The sequence below is a fragment of the Cryptomeria japonica genome, chromosome 8, assembly GCF_030272615.1.
Source record: "Cryptomeria japonica chromosome 8, Sugi_1.0, whole genome shotgun sequence".
Lineage (NCBI taxonomy): Eukaryota > Viridiplantae > Streptophyta > Pinopsida > Cupressales > Cupressaceae > Cryptomeria > Cryptomeria japonica.
In genome coordinates this window covers 7,666,058-7,690,223 of record NC_081412.1, presented here as the reverse complement: position 1 = coordinate 7,690,223, position 24,166 = coordinate 7,666,058, and positions in this window count along the sequence as shown.

Sequence of the window (24,166 nt, the reverse complement as noted above, 5' to 3'; positions counted from 1 at the left end):
GCAGTTTTAAGCCAAGAGGGAGATCCTATAACTTTCTTCTCAAAAAAGTTAAATGAAGCTAAGCAAAGGTACTCCACATATGACTTGAAGTTGTATGCAATGGTTCAAGCATTGAAAAAGTGGCCTCATTACTTGCTGCCCAAAGAATTTGTAGTCTTCACTAACAAGCATGCCCTTAGTTTCCTCAATGGGAAAGAGAAGTTGAACCAAAGACACCTAAAGTGGGTTGAGTACCTACACTCCTATTAATTCACTATCAAACCCAAGAAAAGGACAGCCAACAAAGTAGTAGATGCACTAAGTAGGAGAGTGATGACCATGCACAAGATACAATTGCAAAGTGTGGGTTGAGTGAGTTAAAGGACCTCTACAAGGATGATAAGGATTATGTAGAGATATAGAATGTTTGTACTGATTTTTCTAACACCTCACATGTCTTTTATTCAGAATACATGATACAAGAGGGTTTTCTATTCAAAGGTCATCTACTTTGCATACCTCAATGTTCCATGAGGCAAAATATTATTCAAGAGAAGCATCAAGGAGAACTTGGAGGTCATTTTGGCATTGATAAGACTTTGGAGCAGGTTGGTAGGTTTTACTATTGGACCAAGTTGCAATCAAAAGTGAGAAGGTTTGTAGAGCAATGTACCATCTGTCAAAGAGAAAAAGGAACCTCAAGTAATGCAGTTCTATATCAACCCTTGGTCATACCTTAGAGGCCTTGGGAATGTTTGAGCATGGATTTTGTGTAAGGCTTGCCTAGGATACCAAGAGGATTTGATAGTGTGTATGTGGTGGTAGATAGGTTCATCAAAATGGCACATTTCATACCTTGCAAGAGCACCAATGATGCCACCTATATTGCAGGCCTCTTCTTTAAGGAGATAGTCAGAATTCATGGTCTTCCAATCAACATTGTTAGTGATAGAGATGTGAAGTTTTTGAGCCACTTTTGGAGGAAATTTGGCACCAAGTTATCTTTCTCATCTGCCTATAATCCTCAATCAGATGGTCAGACAGAGGTAGTCAACTGGTCATTGGGTAACTTGTTAAGATGTCTTACAAAACAACATGGGCAGACTTGGGATCTAGTACTTGGATAGGCAGAATATACATATAATGACTTAGTAAATAGTAGCACAGGTAAAAGTACTTTTGAGATAGTGTATGGATTCCATCCTAAGGGAATATTAGAGCTCAAAGATCTCATTTCAATGGCACCTAAGAGTGCACAAGAGGAGAACTTTGCAGAAGGTATTAAAGAGGTGCATGATAAGGTAAGACAGTCCTTAGAAAAAAAATCCGAGTAGTATAAGGTTCAAGGTGATAAAACAAGGAGGAAGGTACAATTTAAATTAGGATACTTAGTGTTGGCATACCTTAGGAAGGAGAGACTTCCAAAATGGCATCCTATCAAGTTCATGATGAAGAAAATTGGAACCTCTCAAGGTGGTGCACAAGTACGGGCATAATGCATATGAGGTTGAACTTCCTCCTACCTTGGGAATATCTCTTATTTTTAATGTATGTGATCTCTATCCATACAAGGGAGAGTCACCAACAAATCAGATAGACATGCCATCACCGATTCATGAAGATTGGATAAAGGATTTGCCACCTAGTCAACCAATTGAGTTAGAAAGTATCTTGGATACCAAGATAGTAAAAAAGACAAGGAAAGGAGTCTGCAAGCACTATCTTGTCAAGTGGAAAGGGCTACTTGATTTAGATGCCATGTGGATGTCAGAGGTAGATATATTTCAGCATGGAGTGGAGATTTCAGACCTTATAACTCAAGGGACTTGAGTTCTTTGACCTAGGGGAGTATGGTGCAGGGCACCTAGCACTCCAAGTTGAAATTTTTTGTTTTCGTTCAAGTTTGTGTGTTATTTTTGTGATGTAATAATGGACCAACCATTTAGGACTTAGTAGAGTCATGGTTGAGTTGTCCAAGTTTTGGTTTGAGTCAATTATGTTCAGGACGCTGACAACTTGAGAAGTGAGATGCTTAGGTAGTTCACGGGTAAAGTAATCCAAATGAATGTATTCATGTATTAGGGGTAAATAATTTCTTGTGTTTAGGTATTATAGGGTGTTTGAGGACCTTCAGGAGTCTTAAAATGCATTAGAATGCAAAGTTGCATCTTGGAGCCAAAAGTTGTCAAAAGTTGTTGAGCAACATTTTGCAATTTCTTGCAAAAATTGCATTTTTGGTTTTAGGCGTTAAAAGTTGGTTGAACTGACTAAAACAAGAGCATATAAGCCAAAAATTCACTTCATTGTATGGGTTGGAGGATTGGAAATGTAAGAGAAAGTTTTTGGTTTGTGAAGCAACCTTGTATCCATTGGTTTTTGACAGTTTTACTCTTATTTTCATTGCTTGTACGGTCCAGTACAGACTAGATGGTGTAAATCCATTGTAATCCCAAGTATTCATTGTATTTGTCTTCTTTAAGGTTGATTTTCAGGTTTGATTGTCCTAACTTGTAGAGATTACTTCCATTCTTTGCAACTAGGAGCAAAACCCTTGCAAGTAGGGTTTAAGAGCAAGTGATGGCACCTGTTGAAATCACTAAGATTTATAGGTTAGATTTTGTACATAGGTTTAGAATAGGGTGTGTGGTGTTGTAGGTCCAGAAGGAGGAGAAAAAATGAAGCCCTAGGCTCACCACTGGGAGTAGGTGAGTTAGGACAGCAAGAAAGGTGTCCTAAGTGACACATGAATGAAAAACCCTCTGAATGCCCTTGAAGGTTCCCAAATTTTTTGGAGCAGGAGATTTGACTGGTGAAGAGTTTTAGACCCATCTTGCCAAGTCACCAGTTAGGCCTAAACCCTTCAAAATAGTGCAGCATTGGAAACCCCATTTGTATAGATAAACCAGATGCACTTTTCCAGTATTGTCTGTAACTTCTAAAAGGGTACTCAAATCCATGATTTACTCCTAGTCTTGTTTGGGAATTTTACAAACTAAGACTCTAAAACCGCCTAGAGAGGGCTAATGCAATTAGGCCTATTTTGGTGCAGGTAGAGACCTAGAAGGGTTAGGAAGCTAAGGCGATGGATTTGGTGAGACTTAAACCTCATAATACATTGAAGATACCTAATAGATGCATTGGGAAACCATAGGAAGTGGTTGTGTGTTAAGATCCTTGCAGGAGTGGTTGGAGCCAAGAGAGGAGTGTGTGAGTAACCAAGGTGGCAACCTCAAGTGGTGGAGTTGATTGTCCAGAAACCATTTTCTATACCTAGGAGTCAAGTCAAGAAGGTTCAAACCTTGGAGGTCTCATTATCATAACCCCTACTAAGTGCCATAGGAAGGACTTGAGTAGTTGAAGGGTTGAGTAGGATAAGTCACTCAAGATGGTGTATCAAACAAAGCTCCAAGACTCTCTGCATCACTTCTCCTTTCAGAAAGAAAACCCACATATGCTTTCTTACAAAGGGTCACTTCAAGGAATTATTTTATTCTTTTATTCTTTTCTTCCGTCCTCTTTAGAGTGTGAGGACAAAAAAAACCTTTATGGCTTGATCTTCATTTGCATTACGATGGGAGTGGATCTTGAATATCGAATGGCTCACAGAGTTAATTTATGCCAACTATCAAACACTTGAAAACATCCTAAAGAAAAACTAAAAACATTGGAAAATTTGTAAAATCCAAAAACATCACAAAAATACCAGTCAAAAACACTTCAATAAACTAATTATTGTTCACACAAATAGTGGGCAAACACTAGGTCGGACATGATACAAATTAAATACCCAAACAAGAGAAGAAATAAAAAATCCTATACCAAAAATGAAACGACAATCTTAACTAGGAGACATTTCGGGAACAGTCATGAAGACACATCTTTTGGTAAGAAGAGTCTTTTTGGTTGATTGGCTCATATCAATTTATGTGTTATATCATGTTCCTATGCTACTCGAGTATGCCCACAAGTGATTTAGAGTGACCATTATGGTTCAGGATATCTTTTTTTTTTGTCTACGCATTGTTCCAATGAAGTTTTGGGGAAAATACTTATGATGTCTATGTATTTGTCTGGTTGAATTGGTTCCACAATTCCTTGTTTTTGTAATCCATCGGGACCTTTACCATTGTATCCCATCTTTTGTATAAATTTGAAGCCTTTTCCATAGTTCTTGACTGGTATCTTGATGCGGTCTTCATTTAATTGTTCTTTTTGATCTTTGTACATAACATTTTATAAAGGTCCTCTTCCTCCATTTCACCCCATTTAGCAAAAGTGGTAAGATCCAATTTAATGATTACTCTTGACATTTGTTGTGATGATTGTGGTATACTATATGACTTTAGAGAGTCCATAAGTTGTCTAAGATACATGGATTGATGCAATTTGTATTCTCCCATTCCTTTATCTTTGACATTAGCCTTAATCTTAGCTTGTTTAGAAGTGGAAGCCTTTAGTGACTTAGGGTCAACATATGATGAGGATGAAGTAGCTTCACAATTGATAGGTATTATTTCTTCAAGAATAGGATGAATGTTGTTACAATATAGATATGGATTTGGGTTAGGCCTTGAACTATAACCTCCACTCCATTGTGTGTAAATTTTGTGCATTGATGATATGTTGAAGGAATTTCTCTCATAGCATGTATCCAAGGTCATTCAAAAAGTACGTTATACGTGAGATCAAGTTCCAAAACTTGGCAAATCACATCTCTTACAACTGGCCCCACTCCGAGTGGAAAGGTGATTGTTTCCTTAGATGAGCACTCTTTGTCATCATATTCTTTGAATGTTATATTTTTTGTAGAGTCTATAGCTCCTTTACAAAATCCCAATGCTAGAACCACTTTCAAGGTACAAATGTTAAGACCTGCTCCTCCATCTATCAAGAATCACTTTATTCAATGTTTATGGATGAAATCCTTGATATCTAATGGTTCATTATGTGATTGGTGTGGGGATGAATCGTCTACTTTGGTGAATGTAAGACTATGAGAGGTAGAAAGATGTCCAACCATGGCTTGAAACTAGTCCATGCCCAAATCACTAGGCACAAAATTTTCTTGCAAAGTATTGTCTAGGTTAGCCTATGTGAAGGTGATATTTGCAACGATGGACTACTGTCTTACCAAGTTGATCAAAAATGTCATTTTTATTGGTTGATAAAGTAGTTTTGGACATAGTACCTTGTAAAATGACTTTACCTCAGCAAGTGGTAGCATTGCATTCAACGGTTTTATAAATAATAGTTATGGTAGACATGTGGTGGTCCATTTTTTAAATCTGATTCATTGTGTACTCATAAGAGGCATTAGTATAATTAGCATTGTTATTGGCATCAATTTTATGATCTTTTCCTTTGCCATGTTTTGAGAATGGATCCTTAAGCATCACATGTTCTTCATTGGACAGGTGACCTTCAACTTCAATTGTTCCATTGTCAATGAGATTCTGAATAACATTTTTTATCTTGTGATAATTACTAGTCTTATTCCCTTTTCTCTCATGATACTCACAATATTCATTGGCATTCCACCACAATGGTTTCACTCTTAGTTCAAATGGTTGATTATCAAGTATTGTAATGAGCTTTCTAGCAACAAGTTTTTGCAATGTTGATTGAATTGTGTAATAATTTGTCAAAAATAGCCAAGATCAAGAGCTCAATGAATAAAACAATAAGAGAGACAAAGTATTGAAAAGAATAAACTATATTCTAATCAAGATGCAAAATACCATCAATTGGATCATCAAAATTACATGCAATGAAGATGAGCCTGGTTATAAAGGCAAGGCCATATGGATATGTGATCACACAATCATGACATGTGGACCAATGAGAAACAAGGGTAGATAGGAGAAATAATAAAGTATTCCACAAGAGGTGGATCACCCTACGAAGGTGCGATGTAACAACAAAATAACACCACAAATTTAGTGGAATTTATCCTACAAGCATCTTCCCTATGTGCACACTTCCCTAAGTGTCTCATATGCAAACTACTATAAAATGCATTACCCTAAGTCAAGTAAAGTGTAATTATGAGACATAATTTACACCAACACCCCCCTTAAGTGCAACTTAGGGGAATGTAGACTAAAGCCTACAATGCAATATAGGTCCCGACTATGAGGCCGTGTTAGGTACCCATGTACAAATGTAAATGCAAGCAATGCAACACAATCTCTCACAAAAAAAGAAAAGGAGAAAACCACGTGCAAAAAAAATCCCCCCATAAGAGAGAAGAAAATATACAAGATCTGTCAAAGAAGAATGAGAAGGACAAAACCCCATGTGAGGAAAAAATCCCCTCCATAAGAGAGAAGAAGAGAGACCAAGTAGCGCCCTCTCAATGTAGAATCTGCACCAATGGTAGAATCTTGAAACTATATGAAGAAACTACTCCACAATCATCAACAATGTTCCTCCCCTTACGAAGAAACAAAACCAAAGGTGTATCCATGAAGTCTCCCTAACCAAGAAGGGAAGCTGTAGGAAAAAACTCAAGATGTATAGAGTCTCTGAAAACAACTCAAGTGTCCTCGTGTCGATGTTGAAAGTTTCCCCCTCTAAATCAGGTGTACTTGCCCACACTACTAAAAAAGAAACTCCAAGATCTAGTGAAGATGATTGTAGAACATGCTACAAAGACTCACTTGTCTCCTCTAAGGATAAAGAGACCTCCAAATGTTGTACATAAGTATCCACAATCATGTCAACCTCAAAAGAATTATCATGTAGAGAATGAACAATAGGGTTAGAGTGTTCCCTCACAACAACTAAAGAAGGATCATCTCCATCAAAGAGACGATGAATATCATCAATGATGTCTCCCAAATTTGCAATGTAGGACTCCACAAACAAAACTACAATGTCTGTCAAGTAGTCATCCCAAGGAACTATATCTAGTTCAGACAAGGTATATCCTGTTGCATTGAATTACAAGAAGGAAAGACTATAGCATGATTTGTATCATTAGGTGCAATAGTAGACGTGATGTCAATAGGAGGAGATGAAATGTAATGTTCAATAACTAGATCACATGGGAATACACCCAAGTTCAAGTACCCAAATCTCTCCTTCATATCAAAATCAACACAATAAATGTGATCATCATTTGAAGAATCAGCCTTATCAATAGGACCAAAATGTTAAAAGGAGTACAATCAAGATGCATGATCCACCACCCCAGTTGCAATGATATCTCTACTATCCAAATCTCTAATGATAATTGAATCAGGTTTGAACTCCACAGTTTTGCTTGTTGCCCCATGAGTGATTTGATAGATGGAAAGGATATTGTTTGTTAAATGATGTACACAAAACACATCATTGAAGGAGTTATCCCCAATAGCAATAGATCATTTCCCAATCACACTCATGTATGTATGAATGCCCATCAAAATTGACGCCATGTTGCAAGGTTCAAATAAAGAGAACATAGACTATGAAGATGTCATATGGTGAGAAGCTCTTGAATCAAGAAGCCATCTCCCTGAATCATGACTTGTAGCACAAAGAGCTTGTCCTTTACTTATCCCAAATGTGTGATCCTTTCCTCTATCAAATTCATTTTCTTTGGAAGCAAAAGCTGAAGTAGACATTCTATAAGGCAAACGAATTCTATTATTCTCAAGAAGATGTTTCAATTCATCAATATCCTTTTTATAGCAATGTTGTTCATCATATCCTAACTTCTTGCAATATGCACAAAAAAGCTTCTCCTTATATGATTTCCCCTTAGGTGAGGATGAAAAATTACCTTGTTGTGGAGAGGATGGTTGTGCTCTATCTTGTTGTGGCTTTGGCTTAAACTGGTTTTGGTTCTTGCCTTTTTCTTGACTTCTTTGATTCCGTTTATTAGCCACCAAAGTTTGGAACTTTGAAGACTTGAGAATCCCCATCTTGATCAAATTTGATTGCTCATGTATCAACATACCTATGAATGCATCAAATGATGTTGGAGTGTATGAGGCACCTTGAGTTAACTAGTGGATGTGAAAGCTAGAAACAAAGGTTGCATACTCCGATGGAAGCTTGTCTAACAAATTGTAAACCAATTGAGCATATTTTTGTCAATGTTGCAATCCTTAAGCTTTGCTCTTCGGTCAGTTGCCTTCATGACATAATCTTGGATTGTATAAAAATCCTTAGGATCCAACAATGTGAGTTCATTCTCAAGCTTGTAGTCCCTAATCTCATCAACTTGACCATACAATTTCTCATAGATATCTGAAGCGTCCTTAACTGTAGTACATTTCTCAATGTTAAAAATGAGGTCATCTAATACATACTTGCTCAAAATTCCAAGAGCGATAGAATTTTTAATGATCCATTCAACTTGAGCATTAGCATTAGCTTTAGGATCAGCTGGCATTACCATTGTTCCATTTAAGTAATGAATGAGTCATTTTCCATTAGCTTACTCCATACTTTGATTTTTCATGATGCATAATTATGTGGAGTTAAAAGTGGAAATTTAGGTGAACCCATAGCAACAAAAATGAAAGAACACAAGATAGAGAGAGGCACAATCACATAAGACACCCCCCAAAATTCACTCAATCAAAGAACCAAGCCCCCCTCCCCAAAAAATAACCACACCATTGCGAAGAGCATGAAAAATTATCCCAAATAAAAAAATATTGCACTTAAAAAGGCCTCAAAATGACCAAGTTATGAGCCTCCAAAACCAAAAAGATCAATGAGAGGGGGGTAAAATTTTTCAAAAATGGGTTGATGCAGTGTTGACATTAGCTTTTTACATCATGCTTAAATTTGACACCCATATGGTTGTCGTGGCCAAAAAACCCATGCATGTGTGGCTTGTACGTACAGTACGGTCTGATGACATGGCTAAATCTAAATATGACATGTGTCATACTGTAGATGACATGGCAAGTATGGACCACTGACATGGAAGTACGAACTATCCACGTGGCACATTGTCGTGTCTGTACGGATGAATAAATATCTACCACGTGTCGTATGAAAGGCTAGTGTGTAAATCTGACTGTGCAGGTAACAGGATCATTGACTGGACACTATTATGATGTCTTGCCATTGAGTCAACAAGTAGTTGTTTATGTGGTGCAATCAAAAGTTGGCGTGTGTCAGATCTATGGGCAATGAGTGTTTACCACTTGGTGGCTACGTGGTGTGCGGTAACGAACGGTTGGAGGGCATGTGGCACCTATATGGTGTTGTTAGAGGGTTGTCACTGTGGCCACATGGGCTAATCAGTGCAGGTCGTGTGGCGAAGGAAATCACTATGACATCAGAGGGGTCACAGTCTTGGTCATAAAGAAGCGTAGCTAGTAAAAGTTGGTGCACAAAGTGTGGGTGGAGCAAAAGAAGCACGGGCGTCAAGAGGAGAGTGTTGGCACGGGGAAGACAAGCAACAGTGGCCGAGGAAACTACGAGCGACTGGCAAGGCAGGCCAAAACTAGTGAGTGCCATGGGCCTGATAGAAATACAACAGGTGGTCAGAAGATAGAGTATGATGCCTATAAATAAATAAAGTGCAGGGTACGAGTAACAACAAAGTATGGTGGCAGGGGGGTTAAACCCCCCCTAATATATATATATATATATATATATATATATATATATATATATATATATATATATATATATATATATATATATATATATATATATATATTTTTTTTTTTTTTGATAAAATAAAACTTTAAAAAAATAAAAAATAAAAAATGCGAATTATAAAAAAAAAAAATTTAAAATAAATTCGCAAAAATATTTTATTATATTTTTTTTACAAAATTTGTACTATACTACCAGATAGGGTAATTTTTTTCCAATGCCCCAAAATGCACTTTCACAAAAAATAGGCAAATTTATACTCAAAATTCATGGAAACGGCCTCCCGGTCTCAATGGTGAGGTTGCAATTGATATAGGATGCCCCCAAATTGTGCATCTCCCTAGATCTGAAAAATCAAATGCTCCAAAATGTCCTGTAGACTACTCAATGAAACCCCAATGGCTCTGATACCATGTAAGAATTTGTCAAAAATAGCTAAGACAAGAGCTCAATGAATAACACAATAAGAGAGACAAAATATTGACAAGAATAAACCATTTTCTAATCAAAATGCAAAATACCATCAACTAGATCACCAAAATTACATACAATAAAGATGAGCCTACTTATAAAGGCAAGGCCATATGGATATGCGAGCACACAATCATGACATGTGTCTCAATGAGAAACAAGGGTAGGTGAATGTAGGTAGGAGAAATAATAAATTATTCCACAAAGAGGTGGATCACCCACCAAAGGTGGAATGTAACAATAAGATAACACCACAAAAGGTGGAATTTCTCCTACAAGCATCTTCCCTATTTGCACACTTCCCTAAGTGTCTCATATACAAATTACTATCAAATGCATTACCCTAAGTCAACTTAAGTAAAGTGTAATTATGAGACATAATTTTCACCAACAAATTGGTTCTCCCAACATGTATATTTTCTATGTGTTGTAGGTCCTATCACCCTTTGGGTATTGACTTGATTTTTAGATGAACGAGCTCTGGGAAAACATACCAAAGGTTTGACCATATTCACATCTACAATCCCATCATTCACTATGTTCTTATTTTTGTTCTAAAAACAAGGTTTTTCTTTTGGATTAAAATCATCTATTATTTTTCTTAAAAAAATTGATAGTGCCTTGCTCAAGAAGAACTTTCTCAATGGATAAAACCTTTTCAACCACTTCTTTAAATGTGGATAAACATAACTTGTGAAAGTCATATCCAATATCCCAATTTGAATTCTGTATAGACGTTTTGACCAATTGTTTTTGTGGAGTGTTACAAGGGCAACGACTAGCCAAACTTCTTCATTGTTGTAAAAATGATGCAAAGGACTCCCCATTTCATTTCTTGGTAGTGCAAAAAGTTGTTATGGAAACCTGACACTCAATACTATAAGAGAAATGTAGGATAAATGCTTCAGCCAAATCACCCCATGAACTAATCCAGGCGGAAATTGTGAAAGCCATTCCATGGCTTGTCCACCCAAACTTTATGGAAGAGGATGCATTAAGTAAGAATCTTCGTGTACCACTTCTATAAAATTCATGAGAAACTCTCTAATGTGTGCCGTAGGATCACCTTTTCCTTTGTACTTGTCAAATTTAGGCACAACAAAATTTGAAGGAAAAGGTGGCATGGGTATGCTCCTATCAAAGGGATAAGGACATATCTCCTGAATAGTGTAGTTCTTGATGGGAGTTCACACATTAACCATCCATTGTTGCAAATCACCACTAGGTGGTATTTTATTCCTTTGATGTATCCCAATGCCTAATCCACCAAGAGGAGGACCTATGTAATTATTGTAATATCCAACGAGAGGATGTACATGAGCATGGTATTGGTCATGCGTGTCTTTGGGAGGTGGTAGAGGAGGTACATAATTTTTTGTACGAACCACCAGGAATACAATTTTGATGTTGAGTATTAAGCCTTAGATGAGTGTAAGCATCATGACCATGAACATAATTGGTATTGTAGGCATGTTCTTGGATATGTTCATCAAATCTAACATGAGGTCGTCTAGTATGTGTATTATCATGATTATAATCTTGGTTAGCATCTTGTTGTTGAGTGTATGCATGGGTATTTCTTTGCCCATGAACGTCATTAGCACGAGATTGTTAATGATTCTGTCGGGTATAAGTTGAATGAGCACGTGTGTGGATAGGCATATCTGGTTTTGTAAAAGGGATGAGGGTGAGTTAGGCACATGGATATGCTCATATCCATATCCACCATTTCTACCACTATGAAGATTTTGGTCTTTCTCCACAAGTTGTGATATATCAAAATCATGAGGTAATCTAGAACCATCTTGAATTATCATGTATCAATAATTTGGAGATCTTTTCTAAAAATTGCATCAAGCAATTTGTTGAATCTAGTGTTAGACATATGATCTTGAAATTTTTGTGATGTTAGAGACTCATTATCCAAATCTTGTATTTTACTATGGTTCTCAAAAATTCTGGTGTTATAAATTGTTCTTCTTCATAATTGTGTATCCATGTCTTGAGATATTGCAGCTTCTTCAACTTATTTTCTAAATCTTTGGGCTTGGGTTTCAATCATGAAATTGAAATGACCTGGCTTGGATGAAATGGAAAGGAATGACAAGGTTGATGAGGGAAGCTAAGATAATGTCACTAATTGAGAAAAAGTATAAAGTTGTCTTACAAGATCCTAAGATGGTGATCCAAATGGTAAGATTAGGACTATGATATATAGCCACAAATTGATAACTTAAGCAAGGTATGGCTTCCTAGGAGATGAAAAATTCCAATAGGTAAGTTGACCCAACTCAAGAGATTAAAATTTCCGTAGGTCTTAACACAATTGAAAACACTTCAAACACTTCTTAACCTAAGCTCAAAGCTCACAACAATAAATTCAGCCCACAACTTGAAATCTCTGTCAACACAAATGTAAGGAGACCTAAAATGGGAGTATACACTACTTGTAAGGCTTTGATCTAAAATTAATCAATGCTCATTATCTGTATTTTGTGCAGCCATGATAACGTTAATCATTATGTGCCTATGTCATGGTTATGGAGTTCTTGAAGTTTGTATGAACTTTTACACTGCCATCCTTTTTTTATAGTTCTCACAACAATTGTAGAAACCAAACTAATGGTTTCAAAACTAGTAGCATGGTATTGGGAAAACAATGGAGTTTTAAAACTCTTTTTGGACTCTGAAGTTCAATTCAAAACTTTATAAATATGCCCAACACTTTGACCATGTGATGTCGATAATAGTTTTATAACCATTAAAGTGTGCCAAAAGCAATTAAAACTCCCATAAAGTTTTCAAATTCCCATTGGTTGTATTTGCTTTGCAATTTCTAAAGCTTGATTGATAAATTTATTTTGTACATTTATGGGTCGCAGTAGTTATACCCCATGAAGTGATATTTCTTGGAGACATTTTCACCTAACAACCAATATATCTATCCCAGTCTTGAAAATTATTTGTGTGGACTATCAACGATCTCAACTTTATTTGAAATTCAATGTAGATTTGCAATGCCAAGCTCATCTTATCATTTAATCTCACTTCCTCATGAAATATCTTTTCTATATGGGACGACCAGTCTTAAATCGCACACACTAAGCAACATATTAAGTCTAGATAATGTTAGTCAATTATGAATGTTTAACACTTTTAAGCTTAAAAGTGTACTCTTAATGTGACCACACACCTTAAGCAACATATTAAGCCAAAAAATGTTAGTCAACTTTGAGTGTTTAAAATTTTTAAGCCTAGAAGTATAAGCTTAGTGTGTGTGATTTAAGTCGTTCCGCCTCCGACATTATTCTTGCCAACCTTAATAAAGCATGATAATGACCTTCTCACATCTTTCTTATAAGGTGATGGTATTGGCGAGGCCTATATTTTGTATTGGAAAAGGTTTGAAAGGTGTTTATGATGGTTCAATAGGATATGGAAGACTAGGAAAGCTCAAATTTGGGTGTACTGAAAGTAGGCTAACAATCACGCAATATCTCATATTTATAATTTTTAATATAAAAATTAATTAGATATTAAGAGAGATTAGATTTCCATTGTTCATTAGATTATTCCTTAGTTTTTGGATTTCATTGTGTTAGCTTTATTTGCATTAACATTTTATATCTTATTCAATGATCCACCATCAAGATTGATCCAAATTTCATCCTAATGATGGATCATTCAATATGATCCAAAACATTGATGCAAATAAAGCTTACACAATGAAACCCAAAAAATAAGAATTAATTAGACATTATTTACTTACCAACACAAATGTTCATTCTACAACGAGGCAACCTTGTAGGAAGTTGGATGTTCTATCTTTTTTTATTTCAGTTTATCTACCATCTCTTCTAACACTAGATTTCTAGTTCTACCACTATCTACAATGACTTTGCAATATTTTCCTTGAGACCTACATCTTGTTCTAAATAGATTTCATCTTTGTTCTAATTTTCCTTATACATTTTCTAGTTTCTTAGGAATACTCCTCAACATTAGGGATTATCCATCTTTTAAATCTCCACATCTTGGTGAAGCTATGCAATGTGAACCCTTGTTTCATTCCATTTTCCATTACTTTGTTGTACTTAAGGATAATGAAATGCATTATCTCTAGCATGTGCACATTGGAAACATGTTCTACTAAATCCTCTTCCTCTTCCAATTTTTTTTCTACCTTAAGGGTAATCACTTAGGCCTCTTCCTCCTTGGGTATTGGTTTTAGAAGTACTTGTTTCTCCTTTCTTATCTCGATATCCATGTTCAAGATTAGATTTTCCTCTAACTCATGGTGTTCTACCTCTTCTACTAGAACTATTATGTCTCCTAGAAATATTTTCTACAATTTTAATGCATATCAATAGGTCTCTTCTACATTGGTAACCCTTATCATGCTAATATGATCTTGAATAAAGTAATGCATTCCATTAACATACCTAGAGACCTTGGAATCATCCTCATTGTGTCCAACTCCAATGTTAAACCTATTAAACTCTCATGTATAATCTTGAACACTTTTATCCTCCTACTTGAGGTTTTTCAACTTCTTGAACATGGTGGTTTGGTGGTCTACTAGCAATAATTTTTCCATCAATTTAGTTGCAATCCTCTTCTAGGTCTTAATTTTTTCCTTTGATTTTCTCTATATTTCAACTTACACATGATCACACCATAGACACATGTGTTCCGTTAGTCTTGTAGTTGCAAGTTTTGCCCACTTAGGTTCCTTAATGAATTTCATCTCAAAATACTTAATAATCCATTTCAAAAAATCTACTCAATCAACTCCTTTGGATTTAGATTACTACTTAAAGTTGATGGGTCTACATGGGGGTTTTTATTCATTCTAGTCATTGCACTCAAAAACATCCTTTCACGTTTATCTCACCCATCTTTTGCTTCATCTTCATTGACTTCTTCTAAACATTATCTCTCACATCCTCTATAATTACTCCTCTTTGTTGTGTTTTTTCATAGCATTCGATATGGTTATGAATCCTCTTAACATCTCTACAATAGCCATGTCTCCAACTTGTGAAACTTCTCTTCCATGGCTTCCCCTGTGTCATGTTTTCTCAAATCCTCTGCAGTTGCAAGTTCTTCAATCTTCAACCTCCTACAACAATCTCTTCAATACTTTGAGCTCAACCTTCCATAGTCTTTAGGAATTTAGTCTACTCTAATGCCACTTAATGGAAGGTACTAGTTTAAGGGGTTTTCACAAATTATTGAACCATGTACAAAAATTAAACTTAAGAACGCAATGTTGAAGTATTCTCTTATTAACATGCAATAAAATTGTTACAACAAGAGTAAAATGATAGTATAATAAAATTATAGTTCAATCTTCTAGCATGCCTTGTATCTCAAGCCCTACAATATTCAAAACGTTCAATTTAAAAAAGTCTTTCAGTATTTCTATAATTTTATGTAGTTTGAATCTCAAAAGACTCTCAAAAATGAATAAAAATCCATTTACATAGCAATAATGAGGGAATTGTCATGAGCACCCCATATTGTGACATGTTAGGACACATGTTAGTCACTTATTAGCACGGGGGCTTCACTTAGTGAACCTAGGTTATAGCACATGAGTTCATGGAATACTAAAGAACCCCAGGTCTTTTTTTTAAATATTGCCCTAAACTCTTTTTTTGTCACCCCCTCCCAATACACAGCCAAATTTAAAAGCACCCCTATTTTCACCAAATATTGTTTTTTTTCATAGCCGGAATTAAAAACCTTGTTATTTTCACCGACAGGCAATATATTGCACCCTCATTTATGGGATATTTAACCCCACAATATGAATGCATGTGATATAATATTGCCTAGCAAGTGAAGCCCCTAGGCTTATTAGTACCCTTGATCCACTTCCCAGGTTGTTATGACCATTATTTTGTCATTGTTTTCCTCCTTTTTATCAATTTGATGAAAAATGAGGAGTAAACTTGATATATCTGTATCAAGCAAAAGTTTCATAATATCTAGTACCAAGAAACATTTTTGCAATATCCAACACCAAGAAAAAGTTTCGCAAATGCATGAATTACTCAATTTTCCTTGAATTTTCACCAAATCTAAAATTTAGCATCTAGGACACTAGGAAAGTTTTCCAACATCTAGTAATAGGAAAAAGTTTCACAATTGCATAACTTACTTAATTTTTATTGGATCTTCACAAAATTTGAAATGTGACATCTTGGATACTAGGAATGTTTTGCAATATGCAATAAAAAGAAAAAGTTCTACAATTGGATAACGTACTCATTTTTATTGGATCTTCACCATATTTGAAATGTGGCATCTAAGACACTAGGAAAGTTTCACAATATCTAGTAACAAGTAAAAGATTCGCAATTGAGCAACTTACTAAATTTTTCTTGGATCTTCATCAAATTCAAAATTTGGCATCCATATGGCCCTTCTTCAACATGAATTCATCACTTGGCCATCAACTAATTAGAGTTCTCTAGAAATTGATCATCAACTCTTGGAATAAAAATCAAACAAGCAAGAAAGAAAGGAATTTATTTTTCTTAATGAAGGATTGCTTGTGGATCCAGGTGCTACCACATCATAAAATTTGCATATAAATTCCATTTGTCATTTAGTTTAATTTCTTTTTTGATGAGTTGTCTTTATAAATTTTTGTAGTGTAAAATTGCATGATCTCGTACAAAGTTGCATTGATTATCCTAGCTTATTTATCTTTGTAAACACATATAAACCCTATTAAATTAGCCCCTACTCTATTCTTTTTTTAGATCTTGAACAAAGTTGAATAAAATACATAGAGAATGGCAGTCCAAAAAGGAGTTGCAAATAAGAAGAATGTAAATTTGTCTATAAACATCAAATGACATTTAAAGCACAACCTATACAAAGTTGAAACCATACAACCTCATAAACATAACTTCAAAGAATGAGCTAATATAGTCTGAACTTAAATGGACTTTGACATTATCTTGCACAATGGATATCTCTATTAGATAGCTACAAAAATTGGTACTTGATTTTCTCCAACCGCTTGTGATATTTTCCATCTTCTTCCAAATAGGAACATAAAGAAACAAATTGTAGCATAATGTCATAGTAGAACTTAAGAATTTTAGTTTCTTGATGCAAAATATGACTAGAAAACATGGTTGAATATCTATTTTTCCAAATATTAACTGAGATAGTTTGTCTCACAATGTCAGCAATAACATTATCATGAAGTTCATTGCCCACCAAAGGCTTTTTTCATCTCAACATATGATAAAATATGATAGGTAATTGAGTACTTATAACCTTCCATTTTTTCTTAACAAGGAACATTTCTACTAAATAATGTTTCAAGTTTTTAGTATGCTGATAGTAAGGATGCTTCGTTGGCATAATCTTCAAAAAAATAAAAATAATCCATGATTGGAAGCTTGAAATGAAGGACATTTCATGCTAATATTTGAGCACAAGCCTTCGCTTTAGACCTCTAGATTTGAGCACTTATGTTCTTCCATTTTTCCCTAAAAATTTCAATTCCATTTCATATTAAGTCTTGGGTTTAAATTCATTCTAGGAAGGAGTTTAAGATATATTTTCTTCAAGGGGAAACAACTAAGCTGATATTTGTCTAGCCACATCCAATATTTTAAAAACTTATATTTTAATGGTGTAAAAATATTCATAAGAATCTCAATAGGAACCAATGATTTAACAAAGTTCATAAACTACTTATACCTGGTGTTTCAGAAAAAAAGACATTTTGCATGTTTTGCTACGTATTCCATTCAATGGATTTGAAGTTCCAAATATCACTGAATTGTTGCACCCCTTTTTTTGATAGATAATGAGCTTGTCTTAGAAAGGTAATAGCTAATGGTTGTCCATGATATTGCACATGTTTGTTCCACCATATAGAAGAAGACTAAATTTAAAACCATACTACAAAGATTCTTTTTTCTAGTTTAGAAATTTGCAACCTTGTTGGCAAGCCTTCCAAATAAATTGCAATGGGAATGAAGCCTTAATATGAAAAAAGGGAGCAAGTAAAATTTTGCTAAGCCACTCCACATGTTGCCACTTATTATTTATGGCAGTATTCTCAATGTGGTGACAAAAAAGATTTTTCATTGTTTATCACTAGTCACCACTCTTACAATCCATTTAGGTTCTAAACAAACACACTATGTCTTAGGATCCAACAAATCCAACCCACCAAGTTACATTTAGGTTGAATACATTGTAGCTTCTTATAAACAACCACACTTTTATACACTCTCCTTCTTTATGCATTTATCATAGTTATTTGTACACCTATCTCCATGTAACCCATTAACCACATGGATCTAGGTGTATACCTATATAAGGATATTTTCATAGTCATAAGTTGACCCTACAATCACAAGTTTGTATGCTTTCTTTCTAAAAAATTAAATTTAAATTTAAACTTTGGCTTACTAGCCTCACTCACCTTCCTACCTTAAGTTGAATAAATAAGTATTTTGTAAAATTTGATGCTATGTTATTATATTTAAAAAAAATCAATACAATAATTTTTAATCATCTAGAATACACATGTTCTATCTCATCCTAACGCAATGGAAGTAATTGATGGCAATAGATTTTAATTTGGTGCACTAAAAAGGAGCAAGAAATCTACGTACTAGGTCCCTTAGAAACTATTTCATCTTATGTACACATTTTGTAGGCATTGACCTAGGAGAACTTGTCTCCTTGTGAGTCAATCCTTCCAATATATTTCTAAATACTACCAACCTCACAAAAATTAAACATTTGGCAAAGAATAAAAATCTATTGTGCTCGAGGATGAATTTGAACATAGAGGACTAGTTCGTGACTACAAACTTATCCTCAACCCACAAAATTATCATATGGTAGAGCACAAACCCTATGCAAATTCTAAAATATCATTATTTGTAGAGTATTCTTTCATGAACAAATATCTAACAATTAAATAATATTCTTCAAAGACACATAATATCAACAAACTAAATACCACCTTCTACTACATTTACTTACCTGATTTAACTATTAAAAATATCAAATTATCAACTTCAATTATATTGAATTAATCTAAATTAACTTATATTTAATTAATTTTTCAATTGACCTTAAAAAGTTATAATAACAATGTAATAGCTATTAGATTTTCCCTTCACAATCTATACTTTAATTAATTTAAAATTTAGCATCTAGGACATTAGGAAAGTTTTCCAATATCTAGTAATAGGAAAAAGTTTCACAATTGCATAACTTACTCATTTTTTATTGGATCTTCACAAAATTTGAAATGTGACATCTTGGATACTAGGAATGTTTTGTAGTATGCAATAAAAAGAAAAAGTTGTACAATTGGATAACATACTCATTTTTATTGGATCTTCACCAGATTTGAAATGTGGCATCTAAGACACTAGGAAAGTTTCACAATATCTAGTAACAAGTAAAAGATTCACAATTGAATAACTTACTAAATTTTTCTTAAATTTTGTTTGGATCTTCATCAAATTCAAAATGTGGCATCCATAATACATATGACCCTTCTTCAACAAGAATTCATCACTTGGCCATCAACTAATTAGAGTTCTCTACAAAATGATCATCAACTCTTGGAAGAAAAATCAAACAAGAAATCAAACAAGCAAGAAAGAAAGGAATTTATTTTGCTTAATGAAGGATTGCTTATGGATCTAGGTGCTACCACGTCATAAAATTTGCATATAAATTCCATTTGTCATTTAGTTTAATGTCTATTTTGATGAGTTGTCTTTATAAATTTTGTATTGTAAAATTGCATGATCTCGTACAAAGTTGCATTGATTATCCTAGCTTATTTATCCTTGTAAACACATATAAACCCTATTAAATTAGCCCCTACTCTATTCTTTTTTAATATCTTGAACAAAGTTGAATAAAATACATAAAGAATGGCAGTCCAAAAAGGAGTTGCAAATAAGAAGAATGTAAATTTGTCTATAAACATCAAATGGCATTTAAAGAACAACCTATACAAAGTTGAAACCATACAACCTCATAAACATAACTTCAAAGAATGAGCTAATATAGTCTAAACTTAAATGGACTTTGACGTTATCTTGCACAACGGATATCTCTATTAGATAGCTACAAAAATTGGTACTTGATTTTCTCCAACCGCTTGTGATATTTTCCATCTTCTTCCAAATAGGAACATAAAGAAACAAATTGTAGCATAATGTCATAGTAGAACTTAAGAATTTTAGTTTCTTGATGCAAAATATGACTAGAAAACATGGTTGAATATCTACTTTTCCAAATATTAACCAAGATAGTTTGTCTCACAATGTCAGCAATAACATTATCATGAAGTTCATTGCCCACCAAAGGCTTTTTTCAACTCAACATATGATCAAATATAGTAGGTAATTGAGTTCTTATGACCTTCCATTTTTTTCTTAACAAGGAACATTTCTATAAAATATGTTTCAAGTTTTTAGTATATTGATAGTAAAGACACTTCGTTGGCATAATCTTCAAAAAAAATAATTTATCCAGGATTGGAAGCTTGAAATGAAGGACATTTCATGCTAATATTTGAGCACAAGCCTTCACTTTAGACCTCTAGATTTGAGCACTTAAGTTCTTCCATTTTTCCCTAAAAATTGTGATTCCATTTCATATTAAGTCTTGGGTTTAAATTCATGCTAGGAAGGAGTTTAAGATATATTTTATTCAAGGGGAAATAACTAAACTAATATTTGTCTAGCCACATCCAATATTTTAAAAAATTACATTTTAATGCTGTAGAAATCTCCATAAGAAGCTCAATAGGAACCAATGAATTAACAAAGTTCATAAACTCCTTATACCTGGTGTTTAAGAAAAAAGACATTTTGCATGTTTTTCTACACATTCCAATCAACGGATTTGAAGTTCCAAATATCACCGAATTGTTGCACCCCTTTTTTGAATAGATAATGAGTTTCTCTTAGAAAGGTAACAACTAATGGTTGTCCATGATATTGCACATGTTTGTTCCTCTATATAGAAGAAGACCAAACTTAAAACCATGTTGCAAAGATTCTTTTTTCTAGTTTAGAAATTTGCAACCTTGTTGGCAAGCCTTCCAAATAAATTGCAATGGGAATGAAGCCTTGATATGAAAAAAGGGAGCAAGTAAAATTTTGCTAAGCCACTCCACACGTTGCCACTTATTATTCATGGCAGTATTCTCAATGTGGTGACAAAAAGGATTTTTCATTGTTTATCACTAGTCACTACTCTTACAATCCATTTAGGTTCTAAACAAACACACTATGTCTTAGGATCCAACAAATCCAACCCACCAAGTTACATTTAGGTTGAATACATTGTAGCTTCTTATAAACAACCACACTTTTATACACTCTCCTTCTTTATGCATTTATCATAGTTATTTGTACACCTATCTCCATGTAACCCATTAACCACATGGATCTAGGTGTATACATATATAAGGATATTTTCATAGTCATAAGTTAACTCTACAATCACAAGTTTGTATGCTTTCTTTCTATAAATTTAAATTTAAATTTAAACTTTGGCTTACTAGCCTCACTCACCTTCCTACCTTAGGTTGAATAAATAAGTATTTTGTAAAATTTGATGCTATGTGCTTGTATTTACAAAAAATCAATACAATAATTTCTAATCATCTAGAATACACATGTTCTATGTCATCTTAGCGCAATGGAAGCAATTGATGGGAGCACATTTTAATTTAGTACACTGAAAAGGAGTAAGAAATCTACATACTAGGGCCCTTAGCAACCATTTCATCTTATGTACACATTTTGCAGGCATTGACCTAGGAGAACTTGTCTCCTTGCGAGTCAATCCTTCCAATATATTTCTAAATACTACCAACCTCACAAAAATTAAACATTTGGCAAAGAATAAAAATCTTTTGTGCTCGAGGATGAGTTTAGACATAGAGGACTAGTTCGTGACCACAAACTTATTCTAAACCCACAAAATTATCATATGGTAGAGCACACACCCTATGCAAATTCTAAAATATGTCATTATTTATAAAGTATTCTTTCATGATCAAATATCTAACAGTTAAAAAATATTCTTCAAAGACGCATAATATCCACAAACTAAATACCACCTTCTACTACATTTACTTTCCTAATTTAACCATTAAAAAAATATCAAATTATTAATTTCAATTATATTGAATTAATCTAAATTAACTTATATTTAATTAATTTTTCAATTAACCTTAAAAAGTTATAATAACAATGTAATAGCTATTAGATTTTCCCTTCACAATCTATACTTTAATCAATTTAAAACAAAACTTAACTTAGAACTTTCCAACTTTCAATCTCTTTATTAAATCCCCATTCCTCTATCGTACTTAACTCCCACGTTGAAGAGCCTACCATACATAGTTATAAAAAATGATATCCCTAAATTATATATAGAATGAGAATATATCACACTAAATTATATATAGAATGAGAATATATAGCATGTAAGGTGTAAGTGCATTGTTATTCTTAGAACTTATTTATTCAATAATTATATGGTAGTAAAATGTTAAATTAATGGTCTTGATTGTTAGTTAAGAGAGTACTGTCTAAATGAATAGATTGTATTTACTTCCCAACTTTTTCTAAAGCTCTAGGTATTAATAAACAATTTAAAATTGGAGTGTACCCTACTTAGTTTGCTTCTTTATAATAAATTTGAACTTTTTAATTTGTCTTTAATAAAGATCTTGTCCATTTAACAACTATGAGAAAGAAATGGCCTATTATTAGATAAATAGTGTAATTATTTTGTGAAAGTTAATTTATTTTTAAAATTTTTTATGTAATTTTTTACATACATTTTCATATATTTGATCTTACTTAACTTATTTCTATACATCTTCTTATATACATTACAATTATTACATCTAATATGTTGAAAATGTTATCTTAGTATAACACATGCATCAACCTAGAATCAATAAACTTTACAGTACACATTATTAAAACAAGTGTGAATGGGATTGACTATAGTCCTCAAGGAAGAGCTAAACAGTCTTGGTTATGATTAGGGATTTATTGAAGGTGTGTACTAAACTAGGTTAAAAGAGAAAATTATGAACAAGATTGATAGAATACTTGAAACTTAGAATAAAAATGCAAAACAGAAAGACGGATCTAGAAATGGAATGCAAACAAGAACTTGTGACTGCAATCTGGGGTTGATTGGATATAGGGGCATTGGACACTAGAGTCCAAGAGCAGGTGGTTGCAAAAGGCAATGTCAGAAATCACATCTTAAGGTCACTAGGTTGTTGTCCTTAACAACTTAGTCAAAACCAAGAGGACACTAACAGTGGGCACTATATTCCTAGGGTTTTGGGCTCTATGAAGTCTAGAATTGCTTGTCATTGTCTACTCTATCCATTTGTAACATGATCATTGTCAATCTCCATATCTACATTTGTACACAAAATCTTTTTGTTGTATGAGGGCTTGCCTAAGTCAAACCCCATGTTAGTGTTACCACCTCCACAATAGCAATGATGATGATGATAAAAAGTGTGTTCCATCATGGAAGCAAAGGCAAATAAATAACATAAAATAAAATGATTAGCTTAGGCATAAAACCCTTGCTTAGATCTCATGCAAGGTGATGTAGACGTACTCTCATAAAGTCATACAAAATATTAATGTATCATGATAACACTGACAATTGAAGATGTTTCATATTCTTGATGATAACCTTTAGATTTCTTTGTTAGAGATTTTTGGGCATTGGTTGATATGTTGTCATTGATGTCAACATATGGGGAGAATTGTTGGATAGAGGCATATGTTGAATATGTTCTCTCTTTGTTTCTGTGTTGCAGACAGATTGAATGAGTTGGTTTAGCCTATGTTGCAGATGAGATGAAGCAGATTAATGGGTTTTGAGATACTTATCTCTAGCTGATTCAACATAAATTTTAATGATCTGCATGATGATTTGATCAGTTTATGAGGTCTGATATTGTGGTTGATATTTAGTTGTTCTTGTTATTCAATATTCTGGTTTGTGCTCCATATTGCTCCAGATTTGTAATATCTTTAGTTGCGAA